Raw genomic sequence first — 21839 nt, 5'->3', positions numbered from 1 at the left:
TTTCTTTTTGGCTAAGAAGCTTAATCCACTTAGCCTATGAGACTGCTGGACAGCAGCCTCCTGAAAGGATTACAGCTCATTCCACTAGAGCTGTGGCTTCCACTTGGGCCTTTAAAAATGAGGCTTCTGTTGAACAGATTTGCAAGGCAGCGACTTGGTCTTCGCTTCATACTTTTTCAAAATTTTACAAATTTGATACTTTTGCTTCTTCGGAGGCTATATTTGGGAGAAGATTTTACAGGCAGTGGTTCCTTCCATTTATGTTCCTGCCTTGTCCCTCCCTTCATCCGTGTACTTTAGCTTTGGTATTGGTATCCCAAAAGTAATGGATGATCCGTGGACTGGATACACCTTACAAGAGAAAACACAATTTATGCTTACCTGATAAATTTATTTCTCTTGTGGTGTATCCAGTCCACGGCCCGCCCTGTCATTTTAAGGCAGGTAATTTTTTAAATTTAAGCTACAGTAACCACTACACCCTATGGTTCCTCCTTTCTCGGCTTGTTTTCGGTCGAATGACTGGCTATGACAGTTAGGGGTGGAGCTATATTACAGCTCTGCTGTGGGTGTCCTCTTGCAACTTCCTGTTAGGAATGAGAATATCCCACAAGTAATGGATGATCCGTGGACTGGATACACCACAAGAGAAATAAATTTATCAGGTAAGCATAAATTGTGTTTTCTTGATACTTTTCAACAGTTTTTTTTTAACCGTTGTACAATCATCAAACACTTTAAGGGACATGAAACCCAAGCTCTTTCTTCATTCAGATAGATAATACAATTTTAAACAACTTTACAATTTACTTCTATTATCTAATTTGCGTCATTCACTTGGTATCCTTTGTTTAAAAAAAAAAAAAGATATCTAGATAAGCTAAGGAGCTTGGAGCTAGCTGCTGATTGGTGGCTGAACCTGTATACTCATTTTCATTGGCTTACAAATATGTTCAGATAGCTCCCAGAAGTGCACTGCTGCTTTTTCAATAAAAGATACCAAGAGTGTCCCTTTAAAGTCACTTAATAAAGTACAGAAAAGGCATGTATGACCCATTAGCATTTTGCAAGTATTCCAAGAAGATTTGGAACAACTGCTATGTTGTGCATCTGCAATACACTCTGAAATGGCCACAGCCAACATTTAGAGGTGTATTTAAATATATTGTTCTAGATTCATTAACACTCTATATATTGCTAATATATAATTGTCTGCAGTGGCAGGGCACAATTTATGTTAATCTATGTGTTTAATATGTGATATCTAGTACAACTAATGAGATCTACAGAAAAAGCTAAAAGGCGGAAATTAAGACCACAACATTTATTAATAGATGCAGCAATCCTGTTCTGATTAATACTCAAATTTTAGTGATTGTCATCTTCATAAATAATATTTCAATAGGCAGTTGCATTTCCATGATTGGGGTTTAACTGTTTGCAGCTCCGTCTTGTTTGTTGAGACCGACATCTTTTCAACAGGTTTTTTTATTTAAAAAAGAGAAGTCTCAAAAATCATGTTGTGAATAATTGTGGTTTGCAATATCCAGAAATTCGTCATCTATTTACAGTAATAGAAATTGTACAAAGACCGATCTAATTCTCTACTTTTCTTGAGCTTTTCAGTTATGGTGACATTTTTGTGGCTACATTATTGCAATGAAGTAAATCTTGTCACTTGGCGGTTTCATGATTTACTGTATAAAAACTGTTAAAATCCTATTACTATTATCGCCACTTTTTCTAATAGAAACTAATTTCTACGAGTGTTCTTGGTTTCTGATGTAAATCTAGCCGAACTGGAAAACAGTCATTTCTTAATCAATGACAGGAAATAATGAAAAAAAAAAATTACTGTCAAATACACAATAAAAATACAATGCAATTGCACTTACTTTGAATTTGAAAAGAGCAGTTGAATATTTCAAAATTAATCCAATTTCCCCTCTCCCTGTATCATGTGACAGACATCAGCCAATCACAAAATGGATATACGTATATACTGTGCACTTTTGCATATGCTCGGTAGGAACTGCAGTCTCAGAAAATGTGTATATAAAAAGAATATGCACAATTTGATAATGAAAGTATATTGGAAAGTTTTATTTAATTGCATGCTCCACCTGAATCATGAAACTTTAATTAAGACTTTAGTGGCCCTTTAATCTGACACATCTGAATGATGTCTTCCCTTACACACTGTACAAAGGGATTCATTCAAAACAATTGTGATATAAAGGTGTGAAACGGCCATTGTATATTTCAGTTGAATTCCTAGTTTTGATCCCGATAAGTTAAAAGGACAGTCTACTCCAGAATTTGTATTGTTTAAAAAAGATAACTAATCCCTTTATTACCCATTCCCAGTTTAGAATAACCGATACGGTTATATTAATACACTTTTCTCCAACATAGGTGTGTCCGGTCCACGGCGTCATCCTTACTTGTGGGATATTCTCTTCCCCAACAGGAAATGGCAAAGAGCCCAGCAAAGCTGGTCACATGATCCCTCCTAGGCTCCGCCTACCCCAGTCATTCTCTTTGCCGTTGTACAGGCAACATCTCCACGGAGATGGCTTAGAGTTTTTTAGTGTTTAACTGTAGTTTTTCATTATTCAATCAAGAGTTTGTTATTTTCAAATAGTGCTGGTACGTACTATTTACTCAGAAACAGAAAAGAGATGAAGAATTCTGTTTGTATGAGGAAAATGATTTTAGCAACCGTAACTAAAATCCATGGCTGTTCCACACAGGACTGTTGAGAGCAATTAACTTCAGTTGGGGGAACAGTGCGCAGTCTCTTACTGCTTGAGGTATGACACATTCTAACAAGACGATGTAATGCTGGAAGCTGTCATTTTCCCTATGGGATCCGGTAAGCCATGTTTATTACGATTGTAAATAAGGGCTTCACAAGGGCTTATTTAAACTGTAGACTTTTTCTGGGCTAAATCGATTGATTATTAACATATATTTAGCCTTGAGGAATCATTTTATATGGGTATTTTGATATAATAATATCGGCAGGCACTGTTTTAGACACCTTATTCTTTAGGGGCTTTCCCAAAGCATAGGCAGAGTCTCATTTTCGCGCCGGTGTTGCGCACTTGTTTTTGAGAGGCATGGCATGCAGTCGCATGTGAGAGGAGCTCTGATACTTATAAAAGACTTCTGAAGGCGTCATTTGGTATCGTATTCCCCTTTGGGTTTGGTTGGGTCTCAGCAAAGCAGATACCAGGGACTGTAAAGGGGTTTAAAGCTTAAAACGGCTCCGGTTCCGTTATTTTAAGGGTTAAAGCTTCCAAAATTGGTGTGCAATATTTTCAAAGCTTTAAGACGCTGTGGTGAAAATTTGGTGAATTTTGAACAATTCCTTCATGTTTTTTCGCAATTGCAGTAATAAAGTGTGTTCAGTTTAAAATTTAAAGTGACAGTAACGGTTTTATTTTAAAACGTTTTTTGTACTTTCTGTTCAAGTTTATGCCTGTTTAACATGTCTGAACTACCAGATAGACTGTGTTCTGAATGTGGGGAAGCCAGAATTCCTATTCATTTAAATAAATGTGATTTATGTGATAATGACAATGATGCCCAAGATGATTCCTCAAGTGAGGGGAGTAAGCATGGTACTGCATCATTCCCTCCTTCGTCTACACGAGTCTTGCCCACTCAGGAGGCCCCTAGTACATCTAGCGCGCCAATACTCCTTACTATGCAACAATTAACGGCTGTAATGGATAATTCTGTCAAAAACATTTTAGCCAAAATGAACCCTTGTCAGCGTAAGCGTGGCTGCTCTGTTTTAGTTACTGAAGAGCATGACGACGCTGATATTAATATCTCTGAAGGGCCCCTAACCCAATCTGAGGGGGCCAGGGAGGTTTTGTCTGAGGGAGAAATTACTGATTTAGGGAACATTTCTCAGCAGGCTGAATCTGATGTGATTACATTTAAATTTAAATTGGAACATCTCCGCATTTTGCTTAAGGAGGTATTATCCACTCTGGATGATTGTGAAAATTTAGTCATCCCAGAGAAACTATGTAAAATGGACAAGTTCCTAGAGGTGCCGGGGCTCCCAGAAGCTTTTCCTATACCCAAGCGGGTGGCGGACATTGTTAATAAAGAATGGGAAAGGCCCGGTATTCCTTTCGTCCCTCCCCCCATATTTAAAAAATTGTTTCCTATGGTCGACCCCAGAAAGGACTTATGGCAGTCAGTCCCCAAGGTCGAGGGAGCGGTTTCTACTTTAAACAAACGCACCACTATTCCCATAGAGGATAATTGTGCTTTCAAAGATCCTATGGATAAAAAATTAGAAGGTTTGCTTAAAAAGATGTTTGTTCAGCAGGGTTACCTTCTACAACCCATTTCATGCATTGTCCCTGTCACTACTGCCGCATATTTCTGGTTTGATGAACTGCTTAAGGTGCTCGATAGTGACTCTCCTCCTTATGAGGAGATTGTGGACAGAATCAATGCTCTCAAATTGGCTAATTCTTTCACTCTAGACGCCTCTTTGCAATTGGCTAAGTTAGCGGCTAAGAACTCTGGGTTTGCTATTGTGGCGCGCAGAGCGCTTTGGTTGAAATCTTGGTCGGCTGATGCGTCTTCCAAGAACAAGCTACTAAACATTCCTTTCAAGGGGAAAACGTTGTTTGGTCCTGACTTGAAAGAGATTATCTCTGATATCACTGGGGGTAAGGGCCACGCCCTTCCTCAGGATCGGCCTTTCAAGGCAAAAAATAGACCTAATTTTCGTCCCTTTCGTAAAAACGGACCAGCCCAAGGTGCTACGTCCTCTAAGCAAGAGGGTAATACTTCTCAGGCCAAGCCAGCTTGGAGACCAATGCAAGGCTGGAACAAGGGAAAGCAGGCCAAGAAACCTGCCACTGCTACCAAGACAGCATGAAATATTGGCCCCCGATCCGGGACCGGATCTGGTGGGGGGCAGACTCTCTCTCTTCGCTCAGGCTTGGGCAAGAGATGTTCTGGATCCTTGGGCGCTAGAAATAGTCTCCCAGGGTTATCTTCTGGAATTCAAGGGACTTCCCCCAAGGGGGAGGTTCCACAGGTCGCAGTTGTCTTCAGATCACATAAAAAGACAGGCGTTCTTACATTGTGTAGAAGACCTGTTAAAAATGGGAGTGATTCATCCTGTTCCATTAAGAGAACAGGGGATGGGGTTCTACTCCAATCTGTTCATAGTTCCCAAAAAAGAGGGAACGTTCAGACCAATCCTAGATCTCAAGATCTTAAACAAATTTCTCAAGGTCCCATCGTTCAAGATGGAAACCATTCGAACTATCCTTCCTTCCATCCAGGAAGGTCAATTCATGACCACGGTGGATTTAAAGGATGCGTATCTACATATTCCTATCCACAAGGAACATCATCGGTTCCTAAGGTTTGCATTCCTGGACAAACATTACCAGTTCGTGGCGCTTCCTTTCGGATTAGCCACTGCTCCAAGGATTTTCACAAAGGTACTAGGGTCCCTTCTAGCGGTGCTAAGACCAAGGGGCATTGCAGTAGTACCTTACCTGGACGACATTCTGATTCAAGCGTCGTCCCTTCCTCAAGCAAAGGCTCACACGGACATTGTCCTGGCCTTTCTCAGATCTCACGGCTGGAAAGTGAACGTGGAAAAGAGTTCTCTATCCCCGTCAACAAGGGTTCCCTTCTTGGGAACAATTATAGACTCCTTAGAAATGAGGATCTTTCTAACAGAGGCCAGAAAAACAAAGCTTCTGGACTCTTGTCGGATACTTCATTCCGTTCCTCTTCCTTCCATAGCTCAGTGCATGGAAGTGATCGGGTTGATGGTGGCGGCGATGGACATAGTTCCTTTTGCGCGCATTCATCTAAGACCATTACAACTGTGCATGCTCAGTCAGTGGAATGGGGACTATACAGACTTGTCTCCGAAGATACAAGTAAATCAGAAGACCAGAGACTCACTCCGTTGGTGGCTGTCCCTGGACAATCTGTCTCAAGGGATGATGTTCCACAGACCAGAGTGGGTCATTGTCACGACCGACGCCAGTCTGATAGGCTGGGGCGCGGTCTGGGGATCCCTGAAAGCTCAGGGTCTTTGGTCTCGGGAAGAATCTCTTCTACCGATAAATATTCTGGAACTGAGAGCGATATTCAATGCTCTCCAGGCCTGGCCCCAGCTTGCGAGGACCAGGTTCATACGGTTTCAATCAGACAACATGACGACTGTTGCGTACATCAACCATCAGGGGGGAACAAGGAGTTCCCTAGCGATGGAAGAAGTAACCAAAATTATTCTTTGGGCGGAGTCTCACTCCTGCCACCTGTCTGCTATCCACATCCCAGGAGTGGAAAATTGGGAAGCGGATTTTCTGAGTCGGCAGACATTGCATCCGGGGGAGTGGGAACTCCATCCGGAAATCTTTGCCCAAGTCACTCACCTGTGGGGCATTCCAGACATGGATCTGATGGCCTCTCGTCAGAACTTCAAAGTTCCTTGCTACGGGGCCAGATCCAGGGATCCCAAGGCGGCTCTAGTGGATGCACTAGTAGCACCTTGGACCTTCAAACTAGCTTATGTGTTCCCGCCATTTCCTCTCATCCCCAGGCTGATAGCCAGGATCAAGCAGGAGAGGGCGTCGGTGATCTTGATAGCTCCTGCGTGGCCACGCAGGACTTGGTATGCAGATCTGGTGAATATGTCATCGGCTCCACCTTGGAAGCTACCTTTGAGACGAGACCTTCTTGTTCAGGGTCCGTTCGAACATCCGAATCTGGTTTCACTCCAGCTGACTGCTTGGAGATTGAACGCTTGATTTTATCGAAGCGAGGATTCTCAGATTCTGTTATCGATACTCTTGTTCAGGCCAGAAAGCCTGTGACTAGAAAGATTTACCACAAAATTTGGAAAAAATATATCTGTTGGTGTGAATCTAAAGGATTCCCTTGGGACAAGGTTAAGATTCCTAGGATTCTATCCTTCCTTCAAGAAGGATTGGAAAAAGGATTATCTGCAAGTTCCCTGAAGGGACAGATTTCTGCCTTGTCGGTATTACTTCACAAAAAGCTGGCAGCTGTGCCAGATGTTCAAGCCTTTGTTCAGGCTCTGGTTAGAATCAAGCCTGTTTACAAACCTTTGACTCCTCCTTGGAGTCTCAATTTAGTTCTTTCAGTTCTTCAGGGGGTTCCATTTGAACCCTTACATTCCGTTGATATTAAGTTATTATCTTGGAAAGTTTTGTTTTTAGTTGCGATTTCTTCTGCTAGAAGAGTCTCAGAATTATCTGCTCTGCAGTGTTCTCCTCCTTATCTGGTGTTCCATGCAGATAAGGTGGTTTTACGTACTAAACCTGGTTTTCTTCCAAAAGTTGTTTCTAACAAAAACATTAACCAGGAGATCATCGTACCTTCTCTGTGTCCAAAACCAGTTTCAAAGAAGGAACGTTTGTTGCACAATTTGGATGTTGTTCGCGCTCTAAAATTCTATTTAGATGCTACAAAGGATTTTAGACAAACATCTTCCTTGTTTGTTGTTTATTCAGGTAAAAGGAGAGGTCAAAAAGCAACTTCTACCTCTCTCTCTTTTTGGATTAAAAGCATCATCAGATTGGCTTACGAGACTGCCGGACGGCAGCCTCCCGAAAGAATCACAGCTCATTCCACTAGGGCTGTGGCTTCCACATGGGCCTTCAAGAACGAGGCTTCTGTTGATCAGATATGTAGGGCAGCGACTTGGTCTTCACTGCACACTTTTACCAAATTTTACAAGTTTGATACTTTTGCTTCTTCTGAGGCTATTTTTGGGTGAAAGGTTTTGCAAGCCGTGGTGCCTTCCATTTAGGTGACCTGATTTGCTCCCTCCCTTCATCCGTGTCCTAAAGCTTTGGTATTGGTTCCCACAAGTAAGGATGACGCCGTGGACCGGACACACCTATGTTGGAGAAAACAGAATTTATGTTTACCTGATAAATTTCTTTCTCCAACGGTGTGTCCGGTCCACGGCCCGCCCTGGTTTTTTTAATCAGGTCTGATATTTTATTTTCTTTAACTACAGTCACCACGGTACCATATGGTTTCTCCTATGCAAATATTCCTCCTTAACGTCGGTCGAATGACTGGGGTAGGCGGAGCCTAGGAGGGATCATGTGACCAGCTTTGCTGGGCTCTTTGCCATTTCCTGTTGGGGAAGAGAATATCCCACAAGTAAGGATGACGCCGTGGACCGGACACACCGTTGGAGAAAGAAATTTATCAGGTAAACATAAATTCTGTTTTTACATCTGTGATTACCTTGTATCTAACCCTATGAAGACTTTCCCCTTATTTCAGTTCTTTTGACAGACTTGCATTTAAGCCAGTCAGTGCCCTCTAATAAATAGCTCCTCCGGCGTGAGCACAATTTTATCTATATGGAGCACATAAACTAACACCCTTTAGTTGTGAAAAACTGTAAAATGCATTCAGATAAGAGGCAGCCTCCCTAGTTAAGCTTTCGACTAAGAATACCAAAAGAACAAAGCAAATTTGATGATAAAAGTAAATTGGAAAGTTGTTTAAAATAATATGTCCTGTCTGAATCATGACATTTTAATTTCGACTAGACTGTCCCGTTAACAATCGTAAAACTCATTTTCTGGAACTCTTTTCAAGTCAATACTAAACAATGAAAGTATATTGCAAAGCTGTTTCATTACCCATAACTAAATATTTTATATAAAAAAATCTCAGTCATCCTAGTAGAATTGTTTAAATTTCTTTGCTATATAAAAGTTCCAATTTAGTTTAATTGCACATGGTAGATTTAAAACTTACGCATATACACCCTTGACCCTTTTCCTTCCTGTTTGTGCTTACCTTTAAAGTATAGGGCTTGCTATATATGTATTGGGTTTGTTAAATTGATTTCAAACATTTTATCCAATAACTTAATACCAGCACAATCAGCAATGAGTTAAAAATAAAGGTGAGGCATTGTAACTTCTTGGCAGGAAACTGCTGGTGAGGCAATCAGGAGCTAATGACCAGAGATTTTCTTCTTGGGAGGCTAAAGCATTACAGCTAGGGAATGGAAACATTACAGTTTTACATAAGAAAGTCTCTTAAAGTAATTTAAATAGCTGCAAGATTGGAATGCCATAGAAATGAAAGACAAAAATCATCCAAGTTGATTACACAGTTTGTTTGGCAAACTAAAGGATTGAAATGGAGGCAATGGAGTTGTAGGTTGTTATTTATGGTGAGCTTATTTTATAAACAACCTCAATCATCTATTAAATTTTCAGCATATATATGGAGAAAGCAAAATCTGTGATGAGCTACAAGATCACACTGTTTTGTCCTAGTGTAGGCTACACATGTAAATGCCATGGTTGTGTGTAAATGCACGTATACTCCTTGCTTAAGTAGAGCAGCCTTACAGAAAGCAAGACCCTGACCTGAGTCCAGCATCATAAGTAACACAATAACATCCATGTAAGTAATATTATACGTCTATTAGTTGTACATAGATACTCTAGTGTAATCTGCAGACAGGGCTTCCTGTTTTTTAATTGGATAAATTATAATCCATATGGCTCCTGCTAGTGAAATTGTCAAACATTGTATGTGCAAAATCATTTGCACCTTTTTGGTATAGTTATAGAACAACAACACAGTGTTCAAAATTCACTAACTTCCATGACAAACTTCACCAAGTGCATCATCTGTTCAGAGAGTCAGCAGCACTAGATAGAAGGTTTAGATAGTATTATCAGTAATCGCTATTGGCATCAACATGGATAGTGTTACTGAGTAGAGAGTAATGTCTATAACTATAGGGGAGAGTATTTGTAGGATTAAATAACACTATCAGTTAGTACAGATATAGTGATGGTAGGACTTGTTAGGGTTACATATTACTGTTAGTATTAATAAAAAAAACTAATACTGTAAATAATAGGAAGGGTAATGCTGGTAGGAAAATAAAGCACTGGTGGCAGTACTTACAGGGATAATGTAACTAGAACCAAAAAGTGCTGTCAATAACTAGAGAGAAAGTGTTGTTAGGGCTAGATAGTAATGTTAGTAACAAGAGGGATAGTATCATCAGGGCTAGATGGTAATGTTAGTAACGAGGGATAGTATCATCAGGGCTAGATAGTAATGTTAGTAACAAGAGGGATACTATCACCAGGGCTGCATTATATCCCTCTTGTTACTAACATTACTATCACCAGGGCTAGATAGTAATGTTAGTAACAAGAGGGATACTATCACCAGGGCTACATAATATCCCTCTTGTTACTAACATTACTATCTAGCCCTGGTGATAGTATCCCTCTTATTACTAACATTACTTTCTAGCCCTGGTGATACTATCCCTCTTGTTACTAACATTACTATTTAGCCCTGGTGATAGTATCCCTCTTGTTACTAGCATTGCTATCTATACCTGGTGATAGTATTCCTCGTTACTAACAGTACTATCTAGCCCTGGTGATAGTAATGTTAGTAACAAGAGGGATATTATGTAGCCCTGGTGATAGTATCCCTCTTGTTACTAACATTACTATCACCAGGGCTACATAATATCCCTCTTGTTACTAACATTACTATCACCAGGGCTAGATATTACTGTTAGTAACGAGGAATACTATCACCAGGTATAGATAGCAATGCTAGAAAACAAGAGGGATACTATCGCTAGGGCTAGATAGTTATGTTAGTAACAAGAGGGATACTATCACCAGGGCTAAATAGTAATGTTAGTAACAAGAGGGATAGTATCACCAGGGCTAGAAACTAATGTCAGTAATAATAGGGATACTATCACCAGGGCTAGATAGTAATGTTAGTGACAAGAATACTATCACCAGGGCTAGATAGTAATGTTAGTAACAAGAAGGATAGTATCACCAGGGCTACATAGTAATGTTAGTAACAAGAGGGATACTATCACCAGGGCTCGATAGTAATGTTAGTAACGAGGGATAGTATCACCAGGGCTACATAGTAATTTAGTAACAAGAGGGATACTATCACCAGGGCTACATAGTAATGTTAGTAACAAGAGGGATACTATCACCAGGCTAGATATTACTGTTAGTAACGAGGGATACTATCAACAGGTATAGATAGTAATGCTAGTAAAAAGAGGGATACTATCACCAGGGCTAGTTAGTGATGTAACAAGAGGGATACTATCACCAGGGCTAGATAGTAATGTTAGTAATGAGGGATGCTATCACCAGGGCTAGATAGTAATGTTAGTAACGAGGGATAGTATCACCAGGGCTACATAGTAATTTAGTAACAAGAGGGATACTATCACCAGGGCTAAATAGTAATGTTAGTAACAAGAGGGATAGTATCACCAGGGCTAGAAACTAATGTCAGTAATAATAGGGATACTATCACCAGGGCTAGATAGTAATGTTAGTGACAAGAATACTATCACCAGGGCTAGATAGTAATGTTAGTAACAAGAAGGATAGTATCACCAGGGCTACATAGTAATGTTAGTAACAAGAGGGATACTATCACCAGGGCTCGATAGTAATGTTAGTAACGAGGGATAGTATCACCAGGGCTACATAGTAATTTAGTAACGAGGGATACTATCACCAGGGCTACATAGTAATGTTAGTAACAAGAGGGATACTATCACCAGGCTAGATATTACTGTTAGTAACGAGGGATACTATCAACAGGTATAGATAGTAATGCTAGTAAAAAGAGGGATACTATCACCAGGGCTAGTTAGTGATGTAACAAGAGGGATACTATCACCAGGGCTAGATAGTAATGCTAGTAACGAGGGATACTATCACCAGGGCTAGATAGTAATGATAGTAACAAGAGGGATAGTATTACCAGGGCTACATAGTATTGTTAGTAGCGAGGTATACTATCACCAGGGCTTGATAGTAATTGATAGTGTGGTTAGTAACAAGAGTGATAGTATGACTAGAGCTAGATGGTACTGTTAGTAACAAGAGAGATAGTATCATCAGAGCTAGATAGTAAGGTTAGTAATGAGGGATACTATCACCAGGGCTAGATAGTAATGTTAGTAACGAGGGATACTATCACCAGGGCTACATAGTAATGTTAGTAAGAAGAGGTATACTATCACCAGGGATAGATAGTAATGTTAGTAAGAAGAGGGATACTATCACTAGGGCTAGATAGTAATGTTAGTAACAAGAGGGATACTATCACCAGGGCTAGATAGTAATGTTAGTAACAAGCGATACTATCATCAGGGCTAGATAGTAATGAGGGATACTATCACCAGGGCTAGATAGTGATGTTAGTAACAATAGGGATAGTATTACCAGGGCTAGATAGTAATGTTAGTAACGAGAAGGATAGTATCACCAGGACTAGATAGTAATGTTAGTAATGAGGGATACTATCACCAGGGCTAGATAGTAATGTTAGTAACGAGGGATACTATCACCAGGGCTTCATAGTAATGTTAGAAACAAGAGGGATACTATCACCAGGGCTAGATAGTAATGTTAGTAACGAGGGATACTATCACCAGGGCTACATAGTAATGTTAGTAACAAGAAGGATAGTATCACCAGGGCTACATAGTAATGTTAGTAACAAGAGGGATACTATCACTAGGGCTAGATAGTAATGTTAGTAACAAGCGATACTATCACCAGGGCTAGATAGTAATGAGGGATACTATCACCAGGGCTAGATAGTGATGTTAGTAACAATAGGGATAGTATTACCAGGGCTAGATAGTAATGTTAGTAACGAGAAGGATAGTATCACCAGGACTAGATAGTAATGTTAGTAATGAGGGATACTATCACCAGGGCTAGATAGTAATGTTAGTAACGAGAGATACTATCACCAGGGCTTCATAGTAATGTTAGAAACAAGAGGGATACTATCACCAGGGCTAGATAGTAATGTTAGTAATGAGGGATACTATCACCAGGGCTAGATAGTAATGTTAGTAATGAGGGATACTATCACCAGGGCTAGATAGTAATGTTAGTAACGATGGATACTATCACCAGGGCTAGATAGTAATGTTAGTAACGACGGATGCTATCACCAGGGCTTCATAGTAATGTTAGTAACGAGGGATACTATCACCAGGGCTTCATAGTAATGTTAGTAACGAGGGATACTATCACAGGGCTTCATAGTAATGTTAGTAACGAGGGATACTATCACCAGGGCTAGATAGTAATGTTAGTAACGAGGGATACTATCACCAGGGCTAGATAGTTATCTTAATAATGAGGGATACTATCACTAGATAGTAATGTTTGTAAGAAGAGGGATTGTATCACCAGGGCTAGATAGTAATGTTAGTAACAAGAGGGATACTCTCACCAGGGATAGATAGAATCCTCTTGTTACTTACATTACTATCACCAGGGCTAGATAGTAATGTTAGTAATGACGAATACTATCACCAGGACTTCATAGTAATGTTAGTAACAAGAGGGATAGATAGGGCTAGATAGTAATGTTAGTAACGAGGGATACTATCACCAGGGCTAGTTAGTAATGTTAGTAACAAGGGATACTATCACCAGGGCTAGATAGTATCCCTCGTTACTAACATTACTATCACCAGGGCTTCCTAGTAATGTTAATAACAAGAGGGATACTATAACCAGGGCTAGATAGTGATGTTAGTAACGAGGGATACTATCACCAGGGCTAGATAGTTATCTTAGTAATGAGGGATACTATCACTAGAGCTAGATAGTAATGTTTGTAAGAAGAGGGATTGTATCACCAGGGCTAGATAGTAATGTTAGTAACAAGAGGGATACTATCACCAGGGATAGATAGTAATGTTAGTAACAAGAGGATTCTATCACCAGGGCTAAATAGTAATGTTAGTAACAAGAGGGATGCTATCAGCAGGGCTAGATGGTAATGTCAGTAACAAGCTGGATAGTATCACCAGGGCTAGATAGTACTGTTAGTAATGAGGGATACTTTCACCAGGGATATATAGTAATGTTAGTAAGAAGAGGGATAGTATCACCAGGGCTAGATGGTAATGTTAGTAACAAGAGGGATAGTATCACCAGGGCTAGATGGTAATGTTAGTAACAAGAGGGATAGTATCACCAGGGCTAGATAGTAATGTTAGTAACAAGTGGATTCTATCACCAGGGCTAGATAGTAATGTTAGTAACAAGAGGGATGCTATCACCAGGGCTAGATAGTAATGTTAGTAACAAGAGGGATGCTATCACCAGGGTCAGATAATAATGTTAGTAACAAGAGGATACTATCACCAGGGCTAGATTTTAGTAACGAGGGATACTATCACCAGGGCTAGATAGTAATGTTAGTAACAAGAGGGATACTATCATCAGGGCTAGATAGTAATCGATAGTACGGTTAATAACAAGAGATAGTATCACCAGAGCTAGATAATACTGTTAGTAACGAGGGATGGTATCACCAGAGCTAGATAATACTGTTAGTAACAAGAGGGATGGTATCACTAGTGCTAGATATTACTGTTAGTAACAAGAGGGATGGGATAGTATCATCAGTGCTAGATAATACTGTTAGTAACAAGAGGGATGGTATCACCAGTGCTAGATAATACTGTTAGTAACAAGAGGGATGGTATCACCAGTGCTAGATATTACTGTTAGTAACAAGAGGGATGGTATCACTAGTGCTAGATATTACTGTTAGTAACAAGACGAATGGTATCACCAGTGCTAGATAATACTGTTAATAACAAGAGGGATGGTATCACCAGTGCTAGATAATACTGTTAGTAAAAAGAGAGAAAGAGTATCACCAGAGTATGATAGTACTGTGAATAACAAAAGGGATAGTATCACTAGGGCTAGATAGTAATGTTAGTAACAAAAAGTATAGTATGACTAGGGATAAATGGTACAGTGAGTAACAAGAGGGATAGTATAATCAGGGCTAGATAGAACTTTGAACTGTCAATAATAACAGGGATAGTCTCGTCAGTAATAAAAGGGATAGTCTCACAAGGACTAGATAGTACTGTCAGTAATAACAGGAATAGTCTCACAAGGACTAGATAGTACTGTCAGTAATAACAGGAATAGTCTCACAAGGACTAGATAGTACTGTAAGTAATAACAGGAATAGTCTCACAAGGACTAGATAGTACTGTTATTAAAACAGGGATAGTCTCACAAGGACTAGATAGTACTGTCAGTAATAACTGGGATAGTATCACAAGGACTAGATAGTACTGTCAGTAATAACGGATAGTCTCACAAGGACTAGATAGTATTGTTAGTAATAACTGGGATAGTCTCACAAGGACTAGATAGCACTGTCATTAATAACAGGGATAGTCTCACAAGGACTAGATAGTACTGTCAGTAATAACTGCGATAGTCTCACAAGGACTAGATAGTACTGTCAGTAATAACAGGGATAGTTTCACAAAGACTAGATAGTACTGTCAGTAATAACAGGGATACTCTCACAAAGACTAGATAGTACTGTCAGTAATAACAGGGATAGTTTCACAAGGACTAGATAGTACTGTCAGTAATAACAGGGATACTCTCACAAGGACTAGATAGCACTGTCATTAATAACAGGGATAGTCTCACAAGGACTAGATAGTGCTGTCAGTAATAACTGCAATAGTCTCACAAGGACTAGATAGTACTGTCAGTAATAACAGGGATACTCTCACAAGGACTAGATAGTACTGTCAGTAATAACAGGGATACTCTCACAAGGACTAGATATTACTGTCAGTAATAACAGGGATACTCTCACAAGGACTAGATAGTACTGTCAGTAATAACAGGGATAGTGTCACAAGGACTAGATAGTACTGTCAGTAATAACTGGGATAGTCTCACAAGGACTAGATAGTATTGTCAGTAATAACTGGGTTAGTCTCACAAGGACTAGATAGTACTGTCAGTAATAACAGGGATACTCTCACAAGGACTAGATAGTACTGTCAGTAATAACAGGGATAGTGTCACAAGGACTAGATAGTACTGTCAGTAATAACTGGGATAGTCTCACAAGGACTAGATAGTATTGTCAGTAATAACTGGGTTAGTCTCACAAGGACTAGATAGTACTGTCAGTAATAACAGGGATACTCTCACAAGGACTAGATAGTACTGTCAGTAATAACAGGGATAGTGTCACAAGGACTAGATAGTACTGTCAGTAATAACTGGGATAGTCTCACAAGGACTAGATAGTATTGTCAGTAATAACTGGGTTAGTCTCACAAGGACTAGATAGTACTGTCAGTAATAACAGGGATAGTTTCACAAAGACTAGATAGTACTGTCAGTAATAACAGGGATACTCTCACAAAGACTAGATAGTACTGTCAGTAATAACAGGGATAGTTTCACAAGGACTAGATAGTACTGTCAGTAATAACAGGGATAGTTTCATAAAGACTAGATTGTACTGTCAGTGATAACAGGAATAGAAAAGAAATTGTGTAGGGAGCACCATAGAGTCTGTGTTATATAAAAACAAGAATTTATTACAACAATATACGCATAAAATATCTAAAGGTCCCTGTTTATGGGATCATAAACAAGAATGGATAAAACAATAAAATACGTCAAAAAAAGTAAAATATAATGTAAAAGCTCCCTAAAAGGGAAAAACTCAGTCTAGGCTCTGTAAGGTGCAACTTATGAAAAAAAGTCACAGATTGGAGCTCCACTTAAAATCCTCAAAACAATAAGTAGTGGAACATATGTGCCATACTCCAAGTGTGGGTTCCAAAATTAAGTGTTCCAGATGGTGGTGGTGATCAACCAAAGTCAGATGTGGTGTTCCAAAAAAATGTGTAGAAGAAATAAGTGTGTATCAAAATAGTGAAAAAATCCCAAAGATGTAAAATATAAATATTAAAAAGGATTAAACATCAAAAAACGTCATAAATGGGGGAAAAAAAAGCAGATAAAAACCTAAAGATATTTTATGCGTATATCGTTGTAATAAATTCTTCTTTTTATATAACACAGCCTCTTTGGTGCTCCCTACGCAATTTCTTTTCTGCATCTCTTTTTCTTCAGGGTGGGCTAGTACACCCGTGTATCAGAGCAACAAAAGCTTTCCCTAAGCGCTTCATCTCATAACATCTATAATAACAGGGATAGTCTCACAAGGACTAGATAGTGCTGTCAGAAATAATAGGGACAGTCTCACAAGGATTAGATATTACCGTCAATAACAGGGATAGTTTTACAAGGACTAGATAGTACTGACAGAAATAATAGAGACAGTCTCACAAGGATTAGATAGTACTGTCAGTCAAAACAGGGATAGTCTCACAAGGACTAGATAGTACTGTCCGTAATAATGGATAGTCTCACAACGACTAGATAGAACTGTCAGTAATAACAGGGATATTCTTGCAAGAACTAGAAAGTACTGTCAGTTATAACAGGTGTAATCTCGCAAGGACTAGATAGTACTGTCAGTAATAACGGGTAATCTCACAAGGAATAGATAGTACTGTCAGTAATAACAGGGATAGTCTCACAAGGACTAGATAGTACTGTCAGTAATAACAGGGATAGTTTTACAAGGACTAGATAGTACTGTCATTAATAACGGATAGTCTTACAAGGACTAGATAGTACTGTCAGTAATTACAGGGATAGTTTTCCAAGGACTAGATAGTACTGTCAGTAATAACAGTGATAAACTCACAATGACTAGATAGTACTGTCAGTAATAACAGGGGAAGTGTTACAAGGATTAGATAGTACTGTCAGTAATAACAGGGATAGTCTCTCAAGAACTAGATAGTACTGTCAGTAATAACAGGGGAAGTTTTACAAGTACTAGATAGTACTGTCATTAATAACTTGTATTGTCTCACAAGGACTAGATAGTTCTGTCAGTAATAACAGGGATAGTCTCATAAGGACTAGATAGTACTGTCATTAATAACAGTGATAGTCTCAGATAGTCTCACAAGGACTGAATAGTACTGTCAGTAATAACAGGAATAGTCTCACAAGGACTTGATAGTACTGTCAGTAATAACAGGGATATTCTCACAAGGACTAGATACTACTGTCAGTAATAACATTAATAGTCTTACAAGGACTAGATATCACTGTCAATATTAACAGGTATTGTCTCACAAGGACTAGATAGTACGGTCATTAATAACGGGGAAAATCTCACAAGGACTAGATAGTACTGTCAGTAATAACATTGATAGTCTCACAATGACTAGATAGTACTGTCAGTAATAACAGGGACATTCTCACAAGGACTAGATAGTACTGTCAGTAATAACAGTGATAGTCTCACAATGACTAGATAGCACTTTCAGTAATAACAGGGGTAATCTTACAAGGACTAGATAGTACTGTCAGTATAAAGATTGATAGTCTTACAAAGACTAGATAGTGCTGTCAGTAATAATGGATAGCCTTACAAGAACTAGATAGTACTGTTAATAATAACAGGTTTTGTCCCACAAGGACTAGATAGTACTGTCAGTAATAACAGGACAGTCTCACAAGGACTAGATAGTACTGTCAGTAATAACAGGGATAGTCTCACATGGACTAGATAGTACTGTCATTAAAGACAGTGACAGCCCCCGTTAATGCCCCAGTTTTTAATACAGTAGCCTAATTTAGGACCAGATTACTGTCAGTAATAGCAGTGTTAGTCTCACAAGGACTAGATAGAACTGTCAGTAATAACAGGGATAGTCTTACAAGGACTAGATAGTACTGTCAGTAATAACAGGGATAGTCTCACAAGGACTAGATAGCACTGTCAGTAATAACTGGGTTAGTCTCACAAGGACTAGATAGTACTGTCAGTAATAACTGGGATAGTCTCACAAGGACTAGATAGTACTGTCAGTAATAACAGGGATAGTCTCACAAGGACTAGATAGCACTGTCAGTAATAACAGGGATAGTCTCACAAGGACTAGATACTACTGTCAGTAATAACAGGGATAGTTTTACGAGGACTAGCTAGTACTGTCAGTGATAACAGGGATAGTTTTACAAGGACTAGATAGTGCTGTCAGTAATAACAGGTATAGTTTTACAAGGACTAGATAGTGCTGTCAGTAATAACAGGTATAGTTTTACAAGGACTAGATAGTACTGTCAGTAATAACAGGGATAGTTTTACGAGGACTAGATAGTGCGGTCAGTAATAACAGGTATAGTTTTGCAAAGACTAGATAGTACTTACAGTAATAACAGGGATAGTCTAACATGGACTAGATAGTACTGTCATTAATAACTGGTATTGTCTTCTCACAAGGACTAGATAGTACTGTCATTAAAAACAGGGACAGCCCCTGTTAATGCCCCCCTGTTTATAATACAGTAGCCTGACTTAGGGCCAGATTAAAAGTGGAGCAGTATTTAACACTTCTGCTGGAGTGTTAACTGCTCTAGAAGTAGGCTTTTGCACGCTTCGGGTTGTGTAGTTATCACAAGCGAAAAACCCAATGCACGCAAACAGCTGTGATAAACCCCTTTTCGCTTGGCGTAACTTAGCGCGCTACTGATAATCTAGCCCTTAATGGCCAATAGCTGTTGCAGCAGCCACTATTCATCACAAGCATCTGTTGCAGTCACCCTTTCAATGGCCCAACTTCATGCAACATGTCTAATGCTATAGTCCCAATAGTGCAATTATCCCGCTCAAAACCATAGCTGGACTTAATAACCAATGTATTTTGCAATAACCCTTGTTAATGTCAAATGGTTGATGCAACTTTCCCATGTAATGCCAAGTGTTTGATGCAATAATCTCTGTTAATGACACGTGTACAGAGCTGTTGTCCCATTTAATGTAATTTCTGATGCAACAGCCCCACATATTGCCCTATATTTTATTTAATCCATCCCACATACAGTGGGGCAAAAAAGTATTTAGTCAGCCACCAATTGTGCAAGTTCTCACATTTAAGAAGATGAGAGAGGAATGTAATTTTCATCATAGGTATACATCAACTATGAGAGACAAAATGTGGAGACAAATCCAGACAATCACATTGTCAGATTTAGAAATAATTTATTTGCATATTATGGTGGAAAATAAGTATTTGGTCACCTACAAACAAGCAAGATTTCTGGCTCTCACAGACCTGTATCTTCTTCTTTAAGAGGCGCCTCTGTCCTCCACTCATTACCTGTATTAATGGCACCTGTTTGAACTTGTTATCAGTATAACAGACACCTGTCCACAACCTCAAACAGTCACACTCCAAACTCCACTATGGTGAAGACCAAGGCTGGGAAGACTGAATCTGCAATAGGTAAGCAGCTTGGTGTGAAAAAATCAACTGTGGGAGCAATAATTAGAAAATGGAAGACATACAAGACAACTGATAATCTCCCTCGATCTGGGGCTCCACGCAAGATCTCACCCCGTGGGGTAAAAATGATCACAAGAACGGTGAGCAAACATCCCAGAACCACACGGGGGGACCTAGTGAATGAGCTGCAGAGAGCTGGGACCAACGTAACAAAGGCTACCAGTGCCAGACGTGTCCCCCTGCTTAAGCCAGTACATGTCCGGGCCCGTCTGAAGTATGCTAGAGAGCATTTGGATGATCCAGAAGTGGGTTGGGAGAATGTCATATGGTCAGATCAAACCAAAGTAGAACTGTTTGGTAGAAACACAACTCGTCGTGTTTGGAGGAGAGAGAATGCTGAGTTGCAACCAAAGAACACCAAAGAACACCATACCTACTGTGAAGAATGGGGGTGGCAACATTATGCTTTGGGGCTGTTTCTCTGCAAAGGGAACAGAACGACTGATCCGTATACATGAAAGAATGAATGGGGCCATGTATTGTGAGATTTTGAGTGCAAACCTCCTTCCATCAGCAAGGGCATTGAAGATGAAACGTGGCTGGGTCTTTCAGCATGATCAACAATGATCCCAAACACACCGCCTGGGCAACGAAGGAGTGGCTTCGTAAGAAGCATTTCAAGGTCCTGGAGTGGCCTAGCCAGTCTCCAGATCTCAACCCCATAGAAAACCTTTGGAGGGAGTTGAAAGTCCGTTTTGCCAAGCGACATCCCTAAAACATAACTGCTCTAGAGGAGATCTGCATGCAGGAATGGGCCAACATACTAGAAACAGTGTGTGACAACCTTGTGAAGACTTACAGAAAACGTTTGACCTCTGTCATTGCCAACAAAGGATATATAACAAAGTATTGAGATGAACTTTTTTATATTGACCAAATACTTATTTTCCACCATAATTTGCAAATAAATTCTTTCCAAATCAGACAATGTGATTGTCTGGATTTGTTTCCACATTTTGTCTCTCATAGTTGAGGTATACCTATGATGAAAATTACAGGCCTCTCTCATCTTCTTAAGTGTGAGAACTTGCACAATTGGTGGCTGACTAAATACTTTTTTGCCCCACTGTAACTGCAATAATAATACTCTATGCCCAGTGTCTGATGCAGTAGCCCCATCTGAGGTCCAGTGTCTGTGGCAATAAGCCTACTAATAGCAATCAAGTAATCCTACTAAATACCAAGTATTTGATGCAGCAGCCTTACTAATTCACCATTGTCTTATGCAATAGCCCCATTTAATGCCCAATGCCAGGTGGAATAGTCAACTTAATGCCAAATGTCTGATGCAGTAGTCCCACAATGCCAAGTGTATGGTATACTTGTCCAATTTATTGCCCGATTTCTGATGCAGTAATGCCTTTTCATACCAATTGTCAGATGTAATAGTCTAGTCTAACTTAATGCCAAATGTCTGATACAGTAGTCCCACAATGCCAAGTTTCAGATGTAGTAACCGAACAGTGCCAAGTGTATGGTATCTTTGCCAAATTTGTTAACAACTGCT

The 21839-nt window shown here is 39.6% G+C and overlaps 1 protein-coding gene across 7 annotated transcripts in view; it reads left to right on the top strand.

The window, feature by feature from the left end:
* The window catches only part of TMEM269 (transmembrane protein 269), a 115333-nt gene that overhangs the window by 54590 nt on the left and 38904 nt on the right, over positions 1-21839 (top strand). The gene's annotated exons all lie outside the window — the stretch shown is intronic.

The sequence above is a fragment of the Bombina bombina genome, chromosome 8 (genome assembly GCF_027579735.1).
Source record: "Bombina bombina isolate aBomBom1 chromosome 8, aBomBom1.pri, whole genome shotgun sequence".
NCBI classification, from domain to species: Eukaryota; Metazoa; Chordata; class Amphibia; order Anura; family Bombinatoridae; genus Bombina; species Bombina bombina.
This window is presented reverse-complemented; position numbering and strand designations above follow the sequence as displayed.